General features: G+C 39.6%; 1 protein-coding gene across 1 annotated transcript in view; it reads left to right on the forward strand.

Annotated features, from left to right (window-relative positions):
* Nucleotides 1-1,354: 1,354 nt before the first annotated feature.
* Nucleotides 1,355-19,922, forward strand: part of LOC135702510 (putative uncharacterized protein DDB_G0284695) — a 47,815-nt gene continuing 29,247 nt past the window's right edge. The window contains exon 1 of the mRNA XM_065223582.1: nt 1,355-2,619. The gene's annotated coding sequence lies outside the window, so the exon portion shown is untranslated. The remainder of the gene's footprint in view (nt 2,620-19,922) is intronic.

A 19,922-nucleotide genomic window follows, 5' to 3' on the forward strand; every position in this document is an offset into this window, starting at 1 on the left:
AGAGAGAATTTGTTACGATATCTTACCCTATTTCGGTGGTACATGAGTGAATCGGCGACCATCCCTTTTGTCAGTGGTGGCGAGGGGAAACACCCCTCACCATCCCTCATCAACGGATGAGTTTGGTAAAGGGGATTGTTGACCCGATTCGTACCTTCCTCAAAATTGTCCTTTTCTCGCGTTCTAATTTCTATATACAATTTTCACACTGCCGTACTACATTGGAACTAACAACTCTATTATTTCATCTATCGTATAAAATGTGTCCACTTTAAGTCTGACATTGAAGTTAAGCATCTCCAGCTATGTAAATCACATTTACAATGTTTTTGAAAAACTTTTAAGTTTCATAAATAGACAAATAATTTGTAAATTCTGTAAAATTTATTAGGGGAAATGACTTGGCTTCGGCATGACATACTATTTTCGGCAGCCCAAATTGAAACGCTAATTTCACTGGATTTTCTTACGAAAACACTTCGCTGAATGCATTCAAATGATTATTTAGGTTTTCAGCTTCAATTTGATTATATTTTTACCACTGAGAAAAGCAATCTAGCAAGGTTTTCTTGAAATGAAACACACGCATTACAAAATGCTACTGATTTCAAGTTGCCGATGAAAGCACAGCTGTTTAACACGCAGCTCAAATAGAAAGGTTGCCGAATAAAAAGATGTGACCCACAATAGTCGCTCTCACTAGAGAAGTTTGGAGCTTTGTAAAAGCGTTTCAAAACAGTTTTTGACAATTATTTCGACAGAAATTGTTAGAGCAGCTGGCAGCAAACGATTGTAAACAAACCAATACTGCACATGTGTGTGTTCCTTAGAGAAAAAGGCAATAGAATGATGGTCGCTGCTTAGGTTGCCGAGAATACGTAAATTTCCCTATGTGTTTCGCAAGATTCCCTCGAAGAATTCTAAAATATGAAGCAAACAGGAAAGCTCGAACATCCCTGCTGTGTGACTTGCTCCTATGCTCAACAACAAACACCACCACATCGGCACAGCCGCCCAAGACGCCTCCGGTGTATGTTCTCCATGCACGATGTGTATGATGATGGTGCAAACGGCAGCATAATTCGATACAACCAGAACTGTGATGAGCGAGACGAGGGAGCACCGAAGACCACACATCCTCGCCTTCCATTCCATTTCGTTATCGTTCGCTCCTTCTCTTACCAACGATGGGGAAGCATCGCAGCTACGCAGATCTGAAGATATGATGCGAGAGGGAAACTATCGGCCGACGAGAGAGAGCGGCACAAAAGAGCCTGCTGCTGTTGCGCTAGGGGTCCGTTCGGTCGGTCGGTGGTAGAGCATTTTCGTTTCCCGCTCGGCTAAAGCTGTTTCATTAGTGCGCGCGCAGTTGTCGAAGCTGGACGCTTTTGCAGGAGCATCAGCCTGATCAGAACTTGAAACCTAGGGCACCAGAAAAGGAAAAATCTGCGCTAGGACTACCAGATAGCTGGCTGGACTGGAACGAAGGGTCAGTGAGTTATTGTGAGGGTGATCCGAGTGGCCCGCGCAGCACTGCAAAACGTCAACAACGAGCGGAGATGGTAGTAGAATAGTAGTAGGCGCATCAGCTAGCGAGACAGTGCGTTTAGTAGTTTAGTGAACTGTACTTGGCCGACTGCGAGGACTCCGACTCTGTGCTTTATTGTGGTGTTTAAGTGAAAAATTGTCGAACCGAAACGACGTTAAATAAAGCAAAAAAAAAATACGGCTGCCGGGAGAGAAGCAGGAAAATAATACATGAACAGCTCTCTGGAAGCGACTTTTAGCGTGGGGAACAACACAAAAGAAGTTTTGAGTTTTGCTCCGACTCGGTGTGTGCTCTCTTGGAAAGAAACCGGTGTGGAACGATTATCTCGGACTTGGTTCACTAAGTTTCCGTCGTCCGGCCGGTCAGTAAATGCTAGAGGAAGAAGTGCAAAAGTGCAAAAAGAACTGCTGCATACCAAAGATCGAACCCCGAGTGAATTGGGTTGAAGCTGTGAAGCGAACGATCCGTACTGGAAGTGGACTGCTAGACCTAAGTACTTAAACCTTACAAAACGTTCTAAAATATTTATTTCAACACTGATAATTGTGATTTCAACTGAATGCTTATAAAATGTACACCAACTTAACCGTACTTTAAGTAAGTTAAACCGCTAAGTTCTGCACAAAATCAAAAACAAAATTGACACACAACAATCCGTCCAAACGATTCAAATCAACAAGTATTTCATTAGCCCGTAGAAGTGCACCGCAATCAAATCGCAACCCCCTAATTTTAATTTAAAAACAAAAACTCGATAATACCAAGATAACGATAATACAACAAAACGCATTTTCATCGTCAATAATCGCTTTTAAAGAGAAACAATTACCGACACTAAATTCCGACATAATCGAAGAACAATTTTCCAATTTCGGAACGATAATCAAGTGAGAAGTAACTGAAGAATACAAAAAAAAACTTCCACTTACCGAGAGCTGTGCATTTTACGGAAACGAAAAGTTTACTTTTCCTCAATTCACACCTAATCCCAAGTATATCGTGTACATACACACACACACATACACGAACGGATTCGTAACCAGGAGCAATCGAGATACGCTTTATGATAGGTAAGTCTGATCTTGTAATTTCTTTGTTTGGCGTTTTTTTCCAAATGTTAAATTTCACCATGCATTTTCAAAGTGAGTTTCATAGAAGAAGCGGTTCTTTGGTGAAAAAAGTGAGTTCCTGAAAAACAATAAAAAAAGCGAACGCAGACAAACAGGGAAGTCGGAACCAGAAGGCAATCAGAAGAACGGCTACACAGAAGTATATACTAGCTTAGGTTCGTTCCCCGCACGGAACGTTTAATTCGAATTAATTTTTTTTTATTAGGCATTTTTTCGCTCTCGCTCTCTGGAAGCTAAACTACATTCAGCCCGTACGAAGTGCGGCTTTGGGTGTTTGGCTTTGACGGATGGAGAATGGTGAAGGAGGGTTCTGTGTCCGCGAGTTTGTCAGCGCTCGCATTTGTTGCTCGCGCTTGTTGTGGGTCGTCCAAATGAACCTATGTGATCGCGCGAACGAGCGATCGTGAGAGGACTGCGGATCGGCTCATGGGCGGATGGGATTTGACAGGGGGAGAAAAGTGTTGGAATTCTATGGGAGTAAGTTGAAGGTTAACGTTTGGATTTGAGGAAAATTCTTAGGGAACAATGTTTGTTTTAATGAGAGAGAGAAGGATTAGTAATTTCCATTTAATTCCACTACTTTATTTGCTTATCCTTGAGAGATACGTGTATTTCGTCTACAATGTGCAGACTTCTTCAGTGTCTTGTACTAATAGTCGAGTATTAGTACAAGACACTGAAGAAGTCTGCACATTGTAGACGAAATACGCGTATCTGTCAAGGATAAGCAAATAAAGTAGTGGAATTAAATGGAAAATACTAATCCTTCTCTCTCTCATTATACAGGTATTCCACTAAGACGCCCACATTCATCAGGAATGTTTGTTTTGTTTTCTGTTCCTGATCAAATCAGTCTCTATCTAGATATTTATCAGATATTCGCATGTTTTAGCCATCATTGAACTTTGATTAGTCCTGCTCCAAATGATCATGTTGATGACCTATCTAATCCAAAAAAACGATACCGTAATGCTCCGAATACCATATGGTCTGTTAATCCGGACATTTCATGTTTAATTAATTATAATGTCTACTTTGCAACATAATAAACATGTGAATGATGATAAGCGTTGATAACTTTTAATACTCGACACTGTCGACTAGTGCTATTAGATCATGGAATATTTACTTAAGTAAGTGCAAAAGGGACGTATATAATGGAGTTTCAATATATTATATATTATAACGTGGCAAACAAATGTCAAGAACATATTGTCAATTATTTGTTAAAAAATATGTGACAATACGTTTACCTTCAGATAGCTTCAAAGAGGAACTCAAAATTTCAGAAATATTTGGGTTTTTTTGCTTTGTTCTAATCCTAGGTGTACCAAAAGACTATATTGTCACTTAAAAAACAGATTTTAGATTTAAGGCTCAGGGGTAAGTGTCATATTACAACTGACTTAGCTCGATGAACTGAGAAAATGTCTATTTTGTTCATTGAATTTTCCCCCGATCGGACATTTAATTCCGGAGACAATACTTAATCAGTTAGATGTATTCCAACCTTTTTCAACATATCTTGCATGGGAAGGCATGTGTTAAATATTGACTCGCTGTTTTTGGCAAAAAATGTCTACATATACACATTTTTCAGAGAAAAGAGGAGCATTGTATGTTTCTAAATTTATGGACAATCTAGGGCTAAGTTGTATTAGTTGAGTGGTTACCGTTTCTGCTCACTAAGCTTTGTCTTCTTCTACGATCTAATCATCCTTCGATCTAATCATTCTTCCCTACCCAAAAGACCGTGAGGATGTGGCCGGCGCTGTGATTTATCTATATTTGGAAGTGGATTAGTTCTGATCAATAACGAAAGAGCAACTACGAAATGCACGGTTTTTTATTAATAAAAAAAAAAAAGATATCTAGGACTTAAGTTGTATTACTTTGTCTTTAAGAAGTGTAAATCATGGAAGTATTTTAAACTGCTTAGAGTTCAAATTTAGCCTGGTGACTAAGCACTTTATCTGGTCATTCTTAAACCGTTTGAGAAGTTATGGGTTTCTAGATGATGGCAAGAGTTATATATATTAGGAATCATATGATCTTCTTCTGCTATGCATTATTTTGTAATCCAAATAAGATAGAGACAATTCTTATTCCGGCAAACAGGTTCTGCTCGATGATGACATTTTTGTTCCAAGGAGACTAGAGAGTAATTTTGAAAAGAAATTCAAAGGCTTAATAAGGGAAGACTATGGTAATAGGTAGTTATAAATATAATCAAATGGTAATACTGAACAGAAGTCCAAGGCGATTGTGAGCAAATATCCTTGATAATTTCAAAGAATCTCTGACAAGACCTCAAAGAGAATTTAGAGAATATTTCCCAAAAATGTCCAAAACTCCACAGAACCAAGTAAATTCGGACAAGATTTCCAAAGCTTTGAAAACTTTTAAGGAATTCTGACATTAATTTCAGGGTAATTGTGATAGAAATTTGAAAATAATCAGCATCAAGAAGAGGTAAATTAGCAGTTGTTTATAGTAGAATCCCAGAGAAGTCGAACTCACAATATCAGATGACAGTGTCATGGGAGTTTTGAGGAGAATCCAACAGAATTAAAAAAATATTGACGGAGTGTTGAGACAAATTACAACGACATTTTACGGAAAATTCGAAAGAAAATTTAGAAATGAGAAGGAATTTCAAAAATAACTCTGCGAATAGAAAATACAAAGTTCTGATGAGAATTACAAGAAAATCCTGACAGAAACTCCAAGGGTATATGTAAAAGAGTTTCAACAGAATTCTGTTAAAAAATCCAAGTAACATATATCAATCTGATAACAGTTTCAAAGAATTTCTAATGAGAATTACAATTCAGATGATATTTTCTTGTGACTTTCGAGGAAGATTCCAGGAGACTTCTTAGGAAAGATCGAAGAACTTATGGAAACATTCCAAGGTTACTCTTGAAATTGATTTGAAATTCCCAAGACATTTTTCTAAGAGGATTTCAACCGAATTTATATAGAATACCTACGGAATAGTGAGGTGTGATAGCACTGTCAATAATGACATTTGACTTCGATTTAGGTGGGCTACAGCCCAACTAACGGGAGCCCAACTAAAACGTAGCCCACCTAAACATAGCCTAACGAGCGAAATTTGACTGTAAAACGAAATGGAACATTGTGAAACGGAACACAAATAAGGTTACAAGAAACACACTTTTCTGATGCTCGTAGTGTTGCTAAAGCTCCAAATTGAAAACCCCGTTAATATGCATGAAGTGTCGTTCGAATTAGCGTGGGTTCCACGGTATAGCTTTTCTAAGGGAACTGAAACAGATTTCGACTGAAGTTGAAGTTGCTGCCACTAATGACAATGATTGAAATCTTCGTTAAACTTGTTAACTTGGGTAATATTATTTATTGAACAGTGGGTTTTTTGAAGCTCACTTTTGTGCTTTGAGAGGTATATAAAATGATCAGGTGATGGAGTAGAAGGTGACTTTTAAGATACAAGCTAGGTATATCTTATTTTGGATTATCGGACCCAGCATTTAAATGATAAGCCGAAATTTGACAGTTCTAATCTCTACTTACATCTAGCTGAGTACATAAGTACTCAGATGACGATTTGTGCAAATGTCCGAGGGGGGCGACACATCTAAATCTCAATTCTAGATGCTCAACAAATCTCACACTAGCGAATCAATCTTCGGAAAATCTTCTCTCATTTCTCACATCTACTTGCATCGCGCATCATATTTTTGCAAGAAATCTGCAGAATCCTCAACAGTCCTCTTTCTATCTACTCAGCGTGCGCGCAGCTACAACTACGGAAATAGTGACCAAATAGTGACTTTGAAATAGTAATAATGTTACAAATAGTGACATTAAAAGGGTGACCCAGACAATTACAACAGGCTTTTTCAATTCTCCACCAATGTAGAGGGCGCCAGGTGATTTTGAGAGGAAACGTCAACTAAACCGTTTGGTTTACATCAGAATAAGGATTTTTCACAACGCAAGTTAAAGCATTTTTCATTGCACATCTTGCCAATTTCCATTGGTAATTGTCTTATTTTACAATTTTCCACAAATCTGAACTGATCTGTACCTCAAATATACTCACGCAAGAAATCCGGAAGATCATAACCACTTGAGCACAATTCGAATTTTCCGTTTTTTTTCAACAAAAATATTCCTGAGCATTCAAAGCATTCTACCAGAAATTCCTTCCGAAATCGATACAGAATTAAATTTTCAAACTGTAGATCAAGCTTTGGAGCATCTCAAATGAATCAAGTAATCCGAAAAAGTGAAAAAGTGTTCCGTTTCTTTTGTCTCATGGTAAACATTTCTGCTCACAACACTCTTTTTGAAGTTCTCCTATTCACCTCCAGAGGTTGAATCGATCGCTGTTAAAAAGGCGTATTCGGTTTGATGTTGATAGTAAAATATCGAAAACTTAAATTCATGTTTTATAAATTCCTCTAAATTTTTGAAACCTCTTAACGTAATCGCATTTAAAGCAGTTTTGGAGTTTGTTTAGTAATTTCCTTTGAATTACGTGGGTACACACTCATATATTTTTTTACAGGGGTCAGTATGTTTTTACTGGGTGTTTGAATTACTGAAAAACTCGGTTAAAATTCAAATTTCCGTTATTCATAAAGATTCGATCAAATTGACAAATTTTATTTTTCATCAAATTTTCGTAACACATTTTCGCATCTTTGAATTTTTCACAGATTTTTTAAACTTTACCGAACAGTTCCGCAATTCAAAAACTTGGTAAAAATTACTGACTGGATAAGTGTGTATGTTTTAAATTTTTCATGGATTTTTTGCAGTTTTACTGGTTGGGTGATGTGCATTAACGTTAAGTATTACATCGATTAAGATTGAACCGAAGAAGGTACATGGTTAAATAGGTCTCTACTACGACAGCAGCATTGTTCATATATATTTAATTTGTTTCTGCGTCGGAAACCTTCAGCATTTGTCTATGTCTTAACTACCTGAATAAGCCACTCCGATTTTTTTGCAAGATTTCTTTGAAATGTCTTCAAGCATCATTCCTGTTCTTAAAAGCTTGAAATTCTCTTTGAAATTTAATTTAAAATTAATATAAAACAGTACAGAATTTGTCTGCAGAAAATTCCACAAATTTTTTGGAAATCTCTCTAAGATTGCCATCGAATTTAAATGATTCTACCGAAAATTGGCAGTAAATTCCTTCCATAATTATGTTTAAAATTTTTCTTAGAACTCAAATGCAATTTATCTCAGAAGTGTCTAAAAATTCTGCTCAGAATAATCTTCTACTTCTCCCCTGAGTTCTATTGAAAAATCTATTGAATTCTTTTCTAACTTCCCTCAAATGTGGAACTGCAGTATTCTCGAAAAAATCATCTTAAAATGCTATTGAAATTTCCATGAAACTATTCTCAAAATGCCAGAATCCGTTTGACATTCGATTCCATTGGCATTCGTCTCGAATTTTCCAACGAACTCTCTTAAGAATTCTATTGGAATTTTCCTCAGAAATACCGCCAGAACTTATTTATAATCACCATCAAAGATCCTTACCTTTGGAGTTGACGGCATTTACTTGGAATTCTCATGATAACCCTCTTAAATTCTTACCAGCAGGGTTGGAAGTGCCTCAGAGCGTTTGCAATCCATCGCACAACTCTCGACAAAGAGAGTGTGGTTCTCCCAGTTTTATTCGCACACTCTTTTCCAGCTTATCTATGAGAAAGCGATCCACACAATGAGCGTGGTACTCGGTGCGACGCAGGGCGCATGGATCTTCTGTGAGTTCTCTACAGTCTTTGCTTACCACGATAGCATGCATAGGAGATGCAGAAGTGCACAACACATTGTGCCACTCTTTGCGTCGAAGCGGTCGGAGCGGTATTCACTTTTTGAATTTTCTTATTCTGGGTGTGTGTTTTTCTTCTCTTATCCGCTGTTTCTCACCTAGCAAGTTAGAGTGGCAGAAAACGTCATTTTTAACTGATCCAATGATGCGATTCATTTTTAGCTGCAGGACAGCATATACCGAAAAAACACTTTGAAATGTTGATTATCACTGCCTACATGCTTAAATTATTCAAAGTTCGGTAGCTTTTATCACCAAAATGATTCCCAAGTAACATTGCAAGTTTTGTCAAGGTTTTAAAGCATTCTACAAGTCTAAATCATGATCTACAGAACCCTCATCAATCCAAAATTGTTACTTGAGTTCTGTAATTTTTCGATTATACCAATCTTTGTTTAGTAGAGTCGGTAACTATTTTTTACGGTATCACAGAAGGAATTCAGAAAACACTCAACTCGGTAATTTTTCACCGAGCTACTTTAAAAACATATTTTTCACCTGCCAATGATCAGTCAAAGTTTGTTGCTGTCGTTGGTGTCAGTCTTTGTTTGCCTCTTTGAACAGTGGACCACGATTTTGTGCGTGTGATAGATCAGCTTTTGGGCCTACCTTAGCTCAGTTGGTAAAAGGGCAGCTACAAAGCCAGACCCTGCCGACTTTCCTGGGCATACAGTATGATTGTGTACTTGCCACTGGAACTATTTTAAATAAGTACGATTACATTAGCAAAAATCACCATCTTAGCGCCCCTTGGTGGGACTTTGTATGGGACCGAGCTGTCAACGAATAGATTTAGTGTCAACGATAAAAAATTTAAACCTTGATTTAAAAATCGAGATGAATATCTACGGGATCGATAAGAATATCGTTATGCTCAGAAAACGAAATTCTATCAGATGATGTACAAAAATGAGGTATATTTTTCGAAGTAAAACAACCCAATTGTACTAATACAAAAATGGTACAGCTCTCAATTAACAACTGTGGAAGTGCATCTAGAACACTAAGTTGAGAGCACGCAATAAGCTAATATGCGATGAGCAATAAGCTTGAAATGCGAATATGAAATAGATTACATTATTTTACTATTGATTATCCTAAGAGGCTAAGGTAAGTTCCTCAAATATAATTGAGATAGTTATCAAAATAGTGGTGTTTGGTCCAACCAGTTGACCGATTCCAAAAATATTCAATTGGGTTCTGTAATTTTGAAAAAAAAAATATGTGGATCACTATCATCTGAAAGGACTTTGCTTTCTGAGTACAACGATTTTTTTTCAGTCCCATTTACATCCATCTAGATTTTTCAATCAAGATTTGAAGCTATATTGAAGTGATTGTTTACAAAATCAGATACATCGATTTGAATAGTTACGCTTGATTTAACTGTTAGACATCAAACTAACCAATTGACAGTTCGCTCCCGTACAAAGTACCACCGAGCGGTGCTAAGATGGTGATATTTGCTAATGTAATCACACTTATTTAAAAAAGTTCCAGACTCAGTGCTGAAAATTGTCTAGGTCACTGCAAAAGTTTGAGCTACTATGACGACCATTGCAACATCGTCCATCAAACGACGTGCGACAAAACAAAATCTGTATCACAAGTGCTTCATTCACTGCTGATAGTTTTAGGTGAAGTGAATTTTAATTGGAGATCAAAATTGGGCTCTTTTGGTTCCCAGGTGCTGAAGCCGCCTACTTGGCATTCGATTTCCATCGGTTATTAATCATCAATTGGCAATCGGAAGACTTTGGGGATTAGAATGATTATAATAATGCTAATAATAATAATATAGAATTCCCACATGAACAAAGTCCAAACGAAGTATGAAAAGATTCGCCAAGTATGTTGCTTTGACGTAGTAAATGATAGTCTTTAGATCCTGGAAAACTGAATTATTTTCGGACTTTTGTAAGGAATAGTGCAGATTGTTATTATTTAGTTATCATTTTATTGCATCAAGATTAAGGTCTTTTTTTAATTAGAATATTCCTCGTTGAGTACATACTGAGCATTGATTCCGTGAATGTGGCATTCATGCCGCGATGCGGAACCTAGCAAGGATATCAGCTTGTGTTTCACCTCGACTGCGATTATTGTTCAGAGCTTGCTTGTTACTCACAAAATGTGAATTATCAATCTGAACATTTTGATATTCACAGCATTTGGTTGATTAAACAAGCATTTTTTTTTTTACCTTCGCATTCAAAGCAGTTCAACGGAGGGTTGTGCTTCATAGCACGTTTCATGAATCGTATTGAAATGGTTAGTAATGAATCGCGACTGTTTGGCAGAGTTTCCACTGGGAAAGAACCCTTTACCTCCCGCAGCCATCCAGAAGAGTCACATCAAATTCTCAGAATCTGTAAATATGTTCAACCACTGTCGGGATCAATGACACAATAGTAATGATAGCCGGTGATCCTGCAGCACTCCTGCGCTAGGACTGCAAAACTTGTCAGCCTCTTCCTTTGACGAAGACGGGCACCCGGAACCATTTTTTTCTTCGTTAGATATGGTATTTATTCCACTAAGCACAACGAAGCGACAACCGAAACGATGAGGAAAAAAATGTTGCTCAAGAAGAAAAATAACAGTCTGCGACAATCTCAACCTGTAACAAACAATTTACCGGACTACTTTGTCTGTCAAAGTGTATCGACGAAGCAAAGCAACGCACGTCGTGTCGCATCAAATTTTGTCGGTTAGCAATTCAATAGGGTTTTCGTTAATGAGAATCGAGAAATGTTGCTCGACAGTTGCCACGTGATATTGATGAAATAAGACAACACTGGTTCCAGTGCTCCAAAATTGATGAAATTTTTGATTTCGGTTCCATTTGAAATGCAGATTCGGAATATGCAATTTCCCCTAAAGAATCCAACTGTGATCTATGTGACCATGGTACCTTTTATTTTGTGTTTGTTGCGTCCAATTTGATGCAGTGGTTGCCAAAAAAGTCGTCATGGTTCGTCTTACCTCGTTGGTAGTTCTTCTTACATTGCCTGTAAAAGAACAAGTATTTTTTGAAAATTGATGAAAAAACATAAACAAATTGATAAATCAGAAAATTTTATAATTTTTGTCATAGGTAATTCATATGTAGCATAGCAAAATATGAAATTCTAGCTCATTTTGAGTTACTAAATTTGTTGTAAATATATTATTTTGTTTGATGACAACAGTGTCAACGTCAGATAAATGTTCATGTAATATTCAAAATGTAAATAATGATAAAAAGTTGACATTTATTTTTCCTATATTCGCACCCCTCGGATGATTCTTGCTGACCTTTTTCAACGCTAGATGGAGCGGGAAGCAATATTTTGGAAAAGGCACGAATGGATCAAAATGGTGGTGATGATCTTAACCCATCTTCCCTACATCCATCCCTATTACGGGTGGATTGGGATCGGGGCTCTGACAGTTGTAGCAGTAATTGAAGCATTCATCACTTATCATTTGCTACCAATCGGTTGGTAATGGTAATCTTTTCCTAGTAACATTTGAAAAGAACCTATCATTAACGATCGATTTTCTATTTAGTAACGTAGTCGCATATTTATTGCATACTATATAGAAAATCAATCGTTAATGATAGCTTCTTTTCAAATGTTACTAGCAAAAGATTACCATTACCAACCGATTGGTAGCAAATGATAAGTGAAGAATTTTCAATTATTGTTACAACCAAAGATAAATACTAAGATGAAACTGTCGGAAGAAAAACTTTCTATTTTAGTGTCTTCTTTCACGGTCCCTTTCATCCAATGAGAACCCTCCGTATTCAAGGTAATTTTGTGGTTTTGCTGCCCCCTCGGAAGAGATGAAATTTTGCGCTCATTTTTATCAAAACAATCACACCAAAATCAGAGATGTCCCATTTTTTAAATACTCGATTAACAACTAATCGATTATTTTTCGTTCGCTGTGCTGCCATTTTTCCACCAATAAGAGTGCAGCACATGTTTGAAACGATCGGTGATGATCCTGTGGAGATGTTAATGCTTATATCGGCATGATCTAACCGATTATAAATAGTTTACTTTTCGGTTCGTTAATCGATTAAACGATTATTCGAATGAAAATCGGACATCACTTGATGAATGTGAAACGTCATTTCAAATATAAGGCCGTTCATAAATAATGATACAATTTGAAAGGGACCGGGACTAATCACAAATTACGTCTCCATGGTAACTGAAATAAACACGAGTGTTCACCGGTTGTTACAACTGTCAGAGCCCCCGATCCCAATCCGAACGTAATTAGCTCCATCGAATCAAATCAACAATCCCCGCGTCCATTCCTTCAACCCGCGCTCAGCGATAACATCGATCAAACGAGTTACATTCTAGAATGATATGTAGAGAAACCCTTCGGCAAACATCAAGACCCGGTTGCGGTTGATTTCCTCCAAGTCAAACAAGAGCCACTTGGCCTGGTATTCGAAGTAGCTACGAGCAGCTGGTCGCTCCTACTTTTTCAACGCAAGCGCTAGCGATCCAAGGCGATTGTTGCGCCGAAGGTACATACTCTACATAGCATTCCTCCATATGATATCAATTTATATTTATCATCCCATTTTATAATTCCACCTCGCGTCTCTCGGGAAGTCGCGCCTCCCCCTGGTTCCCGGATCCCCGATCCAGAGATCGCGGTGAAAGAAACTCTTTGTACAAATTAGAATTGAATGGCGTTTGCCTGGGCTCGTGCGCTCGTCGACTCTTCGCACTACGACGACGGCGACGGCGGACGGCCAAAGTAAACTTCTACTGGCAGAGCAGGAGATAATAAATATTTGATGAATGTTCTTCTTCGACTTCCTCGAGCTCTTGGGCTGTCTTTCTTGGTTGGCACAGCCATGAACGATGGTGACACTATCGTTGTAATCTGGGAATGTGGTTTTGGAAAAAGGCTGCATTGAAATTGTAGGCGATGATCGGAGTTCATTCCAGACCTTGCAAATGATTGTCCATGGATTGCATGGATCTTGAAACACCTGCCGATCGCAGCGCCTACTGATAAAAGGAACCACGCGATCTGTTCCGTCATCATTAGAGCAGTAAATAACACGTGGAGTGCGTTTAGTACCGCTGAACTAAGCACTTCCCCGTCCTGTTCGTTGACGTAAATGTACAGGCTTTTTGTACCACTCTCATTAGTAGGCAGCAACAAAAAAAAAATCACTGTTTCAGCTCTTGAAACCGACTTTACTTGTGTTGGTGTGCTACACAACTCTTTAGTCATCACAATCCCCGCACACGAACCACGAGCTTCACGGTTCGGAAAGCACCATCATTTATAATGTTATTTCTTCTGTATCTTTCCGTACGACTCCCTCGCTCGCACCCGCACCCCAACTACCTCGATCGTGCGCAGCACTATAGTAGAACGCCGCCGCCGCTGCCGCACCCGGTTTTTCCGTAGTCCATTCCCCCCGAGTGTCTGTGATCGTGTGTCATTGTGGTGCTTCTGGTTCGTCGTCCGCCCTCTGTCCGGCGAGGATCAGGGGCCTCGAAACTATGCTTGCTTAAATTTGCTCTCTCACGTATGCCCGCCCGCGACCGGATTCTACTTAGAACAGTCTATTGTTGTTTGCTGCCGGTCCGGTTGGTGGTGAGACATCTTCCGCTGTAGCAGTTTCAAGACCCCAACCACCAGTCAGACGAAGAATATGCCACGCGCGAAAGTGAACGCTACTCTGGCCTTCAACTTGGATAGGTTTTCCTCGCGTTGACTCTATCTATACTTTTTATTTTTGTAATTATCATAATACACATTCAGCAGGCGACCGGGAGCTTAATATTAAGGAAGGGAGCTTTGTGAGTGTACACTAAAGTCGGCGACGAAGACGACGAGGTACCAATTGTGGAGTGATCACCCTAGAAGGTCATGATGAGAAATCGTATAGTTCTAAAGCGAGGTTGGCGTTGGAAATGATTGGGTCGTTTTGTGACAATTGGCAACTTTCGGTCATTCTTTCTGTTGTGTTGATGTTTGTGTTCAGTTGATTACTGAGATTCAGTTATCAAAATTCATCATGTTGCACAAGTCAGTGGATAACAGACATACAATCTATACATCAGATGAAGCTGTGCAACTTTGTAGATGCATATCTGGTTTTCAATCGATCTCGAAATGTGATATGATTTCAAGTTCCAGTCGTAAAGGACTTTCATAGAATTTCTAAAATCACTCATGGTCCTCAACATTGCACCGGTCGGTATTAATCTGGCAGATGTAGTTACTGTAGTTGGTCTCTGCATCTCTGATTCCATTCTAGTACAATTTTAGTCATCATTATGAATTTTAGCAAATAATGAATGAGAAATAAACAAAATGCTGCTTGAACATGTTCATCGAACAGATACAGCCATTTAATAACCAAGTTCGGAATTGTTGGGCAGGCCTGCTTTAGAAAGGCATAAGTCACGGATGCATTTTTATTAGCTGACGATCCACTTATTTACGAAGCTGAAAATGTCACTTCGTGTATGCTGCAGGGATTGCATCGGCTTGACTACTATATTCACTATGTTCATAGTCTGGCGCAAACAGGCAATTTCGAATTCAGCCAAATAAAATTTCGCACCTCGGGAAAATGTTCAAGCCTGTGCAGAACGTTTTCGTTTTACGCAAATAAACATTTTTTATCTGAGCAGAATCAATATAAATGCTAACCATTTTATACGGAATAAGAGGAAATGTCAAGGGGTTGGTCACTCCACGAAGTGTGCCAAAAACCGATATGGGCACACCTGGGCACACTCATTGACACAGTTCAACACCCATGGTAAGAAGCTTTCATGATCTTTAAAGTTACTGGCAACACTGAACTTTTTCTGCGCCTGCACAGCACATGTGTCAAATCATTGTTGTTGGCAAATCAAATTTTCGCATTTTTAAACGCAACCTTGAATTTTATTCTCCAAAATTGAGTTGGATTCCCCGACAGCGCAAATCCTATCCAGCTTTCCATGCTCGGTCATGGCGGCCTGTTTGTATGAATAAATGTATCCTTCACTGTGGTATCTGTAAGTTCGGATTTTGACCCCTCCCTTTCCCTCTCCAAGGAACTGAAGAAAATGGAACAACATACGCCCTCCAGTTAGTGTCAAAATGCACAGTGAAGGATACATTTATTCATACAAACAGGCCGCCATTACCGAGCATGGAAAGCTGGATGGCTTTTCCGAAGCAGTAATTCATTCCGTCCAATCTAGACCCAAACCTGCACACTAAGAAATACCTAATCTTACACGTTACGGAATCCATCTTTGACATAAAGGATGAGACGTAAACAAACATGTCATGTAAAATTAAGTGCAGTTCGAAAGTACATTTGATTGAGCTGAATGTCGAGTCTATTATGACTCAATTTTATGTCAAAATTGTCGTTCGTATATGTCAGTCTCAGAGCACCTACATTTACATCAGTTTTTATAAGTGTGTGGGTAATCGCTGATGATCAACATCACATGTATTGTGTTATAAACAAATGCAAAAATTGCGTTCGTTTCGCTGTAGTTTCTTGTGGGATAAAAGAAGCGGCCAGGGAAGGAATAAGGAAGCGACTGCGGGATTCTTACTTTCGCTGACCGTCGCTCCACGGGCACATGATCATTCCGGTGGCACTGACTAGTGACGGTCGATGAAGACTGAGTGGTGTGGTGGTGAAAGGCAATGAAGGAAACATAGGTGAACATAACCGCTGGCGAAATCACTTTTTGTGTGCACATTTTTAATGCGTCCACCTGCTTCTCGGTGACACCACTGAACAAGCCAGTCTTTAATTGCAAATAGCTTATTCAGCCTTTAGTCAGCTCAAATTATTTGATGGGATGCCATCAGATGTGTTTCGATGCTATCTTAAAAAAGGATTTGAAGCGACCAGACAAACTCCATCACCTTTTCGAGTGGATCCTCCGGTCGGGTCAGTTTGTTCAGCCGGACTGCCTCTAGATCATCGCCTTGGTTCGGATTCCACTGATTGTTGTGTTGTTCCTTCAAAACAAAACAATCAAACTGTGAAATTAACTGCGTTACTAAACACGTAATTATTCACAAGCAAAAGTCACTCCAATGACTGGCACTCTCGGCACTGCCGGCACAGCTGTGGTACACAAATTGGCACAAAATAAGTGTGTAGAGTTACCAACCCTTGGGAAATGTTTCAAAATAATATCGATCTACATACACTTGTCAACGCATACCTACAATGCCATTTGACAAATTTCCATTCTATTCGTAAAACAAGCTAACAAAAAAAATTTTTTTTTCGTCTACGCATTGACCGCATCGATGTTCCCTGTGAAAATGGCAAAAATGTGCATTCAGAAACGCATTGATAAACTACCACCTAAAATGATTTAATTTTTACCCGATTTAATTATTGTCACGATCTCAATACTTCCACCACGTTGAACCAAAAAGAAACAGTCATGCTCGATTGACTCCCGCAAGTGACAGGTGACTATGAATATAGTGACTATAATGGCTACTGGTTAATGAGATTTCTGGATTAACAAAAGAAAAGGGCCCATCAGCATTTGTAAACAAACAGTTCTAAAGCGCTTTCCTCACAAACCAAACGCCACCCACGTATAGGGGAAACTTTCCCCTATCCAATGATGGTGTTGGTTTGCGTGGGTGGCCTTCGTTTTCTGAGGAGAAGGCTTTAGAACGGTTTGTTTACAAATGCTGATGGGCCCTTTTCTATTGTTGATCCAGATTTGCTCTAGACCTTGTGTGGGTGTTTACACTTGTGCTGATTCACGTGCTGTGGTTTGCAAAACCATGGTTATTAGCATGATGTAAACAGTGTTTCAGTGCTGATTAACAATTTCTGTCAAAAACATGATCAGATTGCACAAATTTTGGTTAATCAGCATTATCAACCAGCACATATGTAAACAGGTCATAATGGGGTGTTTACATCTATGCTTGTGTGGCAGCGCTAGTGTACTAGAACTGTACTAAAAAGTAGTCAGTACAATGTAAACAGGGCGTCAGCATCTACCAGCATGAGATTTAAGGAGCATCTAAAATTCGTGCTAGTTGGTGGAGCTGGTTGTGCTAGTTAACTAGCGCTGGTTGTTGCTGACTGTGCTAGTGAATGTAAACACCGCATAAGTGACAAAAAAGGCTAGTGCTAGTGGCGACATCTGTCTGTTGGACTTCCATTTCAGTATGGATTCTTTCTTTGAACACCAAACCACAGCCGAAATTGAGCCAAATTTCGATAAAAAAAATCTTCCTGAAACATAAGCTTATGATGGGAACTGTCGGAAGACGAAGTATTACGTTACCGAACAGTTGGATATTCCACCGCTAGGTGTCAGCAAACTCTATTGAACAAAAAAAATCATATCAGCGCATGAATTAGAGATAAATAAACCTCAAAAACCTCATCAAAGCCGCGCGGTATTGTGTGTCACTCGTTGATTGACTCGTTCGTACCGCCGCGCTCATCATAACCCAAATGGCAATATTGTGCCCACCGATGGCGGCAAGGATGGCTGCCGAGAAGCTCGATCCAAGCCATATAATTATCAATATATATTATCCATCAGTCCTCAGCCGTTTGCTCGGTGGTGGTGGTGGTTCAAAGTAGGCTTGGTGTTGTTACGATTATTCCTTTGCCAGTGGTTGCTTTGTTTTTGTTCCACCGCCACGACGCGCAGCGGCGCGGGCAATGCGCGATGGTGTTGCTAATAATTTCCCTTTGTTGTTTGGCTGCGGAGGCACTTTAAAATTCAACCACAGCCACCGTCGACGACGACGACGCTGGCACTGGTGACAACGAATGGCTCTGCTTATGATTTCAAAATCGCCATTCATATCGCTGTGGTAGTGTGAGCGGAATACTCACTGGCTGTTTTAATTATACTAAATATGTCATTGAAATTAATTGACTGATATACTTTGTTCTGCGCTTCTTTCTCCGTTTTGACGGCATGTGTCGCAACTTTTCGACTGCTTCAACCGACTGAAAAGCATGTGCGAGTGTGTAACAAACATTCAGTGTCCTTGTAGACAATCGTTTTAGACGGGAGGGCTGCGTGCATGCGTGCGTAATATGGCGGCACAACGTGCTCGCTCACATGGCATTTTTAATCGCGCGGCTACGCGCCCCAGCGGAAGCATTCCGTCGAATGTTTAGCCCAAAACGTTCTTCTCGAGTAAGCAAAGGTTCCCTCCGGTCATACCAAGAAGGAATCGTTCCCCGATGGCAAGAAACGATCACCGATCGTGTGTACGATTATCATTTCGAGAGCATTTAGTTACTTTCCCCCAAGGGGCACAACTTTTCGTCAGGCAGCCAAGAAAGCGCGCAGAGAAATGTGTTCCGTCTTTTCACCCTGGGGCACCTCAGATGGAAAGAAAAAATCAAACCAATCTACCATCATCACCATTAGGCAGACGCAGTCCCGAAATTGGTTGCCTCTTTCAAGTTCACGGTATAATTTGAAGTTCGTCTGGCCCAATCGCCGTGGCCCGGCCGTCGTCTGTAATTTGCCATTTGATACGCCCAAACTCGGTGGGGTTCGCGGACAGAGGCACCGCGCAGATGCAATTGAAGCGCCCCTCGGTTGTCAAAAATTAAGGGGAGTGAATGACAGCTCGCAAAACAAGTCCCCGCGTCGGACTTATCGTTGCCTTGCGTGTCGGGTAGCAATTTGCCGCTTCACTGATCCCGATTTTTTTTAATTTTTTTTTTGGGGCTTGGCTATTAGATGGTGGCGTGGTGGTGGCTCTCCAGCAGGAGGGCCAAGTGAGCTTCAACGCGCGACGCTCGGATGGTGGCGACGCCCAAATCGAACCGAATTGTGAAGCAGGCGATATTTAAATTTAATTATTGTTTGAATTTGAATAATTGTCGGTGGATGTGTCCAGGGTGATTATGTTATTGCTTTTTTTTTTCTTTCCAGTTGTGTGTCCAGTTGTTTTGGGAGTTACTAGTTTTGAGGAACTGCTGAGGTGGCGAAGGATGCCGTCTAGTAACCGCTTTTTCAGCGTTTGCTGGCAGCATTGCCAGAAATTTAAGTATCCAGCTTTCCACACTCGGTAGTAGGCGTTTTCAATGCACCGCCAATGTAGAGAGCACCAGGCGAGTTCAAGAGGATGCGTTACCCAACCCGTTTGTTTACATCAGAATAAGGATTTTTCACAAAGCAAATCAACTGTAGATAAAAAAAAGTGAAAAGGTGTTCCACTTCCTAAGTCTTACGGCAAAAAATTCTGCTCTCAACACTCTTTTTGACGTTATTCTATTCACCACCAGGTTGAATCGATCGGTTAGTTTCTATTGAAAAGACGTATGGCGGCATGCACGGGTTTTAAAAAGCATCGTTCATTGTACTTTTTGACACTAACTCGTTGTCACAAA

Source organism: Ochlerotatus camptorhynchus, unplaced genomic scaffold (assembly GCF_037179485.1).
Source record: "Ochlerotatus camptorhynchus isolate MF236.1 unplaced genomic scaffold, CSIRO-AGI_Acam_v1.1 ptg000193l, whole genome shotgun sequence".
Taxonomy (NCBI): domain Eukaryota; kingdom Metazoa; phylum Arthropoda; class Insecta; order Diptera; family Culicidae; genus Ochlerotatus; species Ochlerotatus camptorhynchus.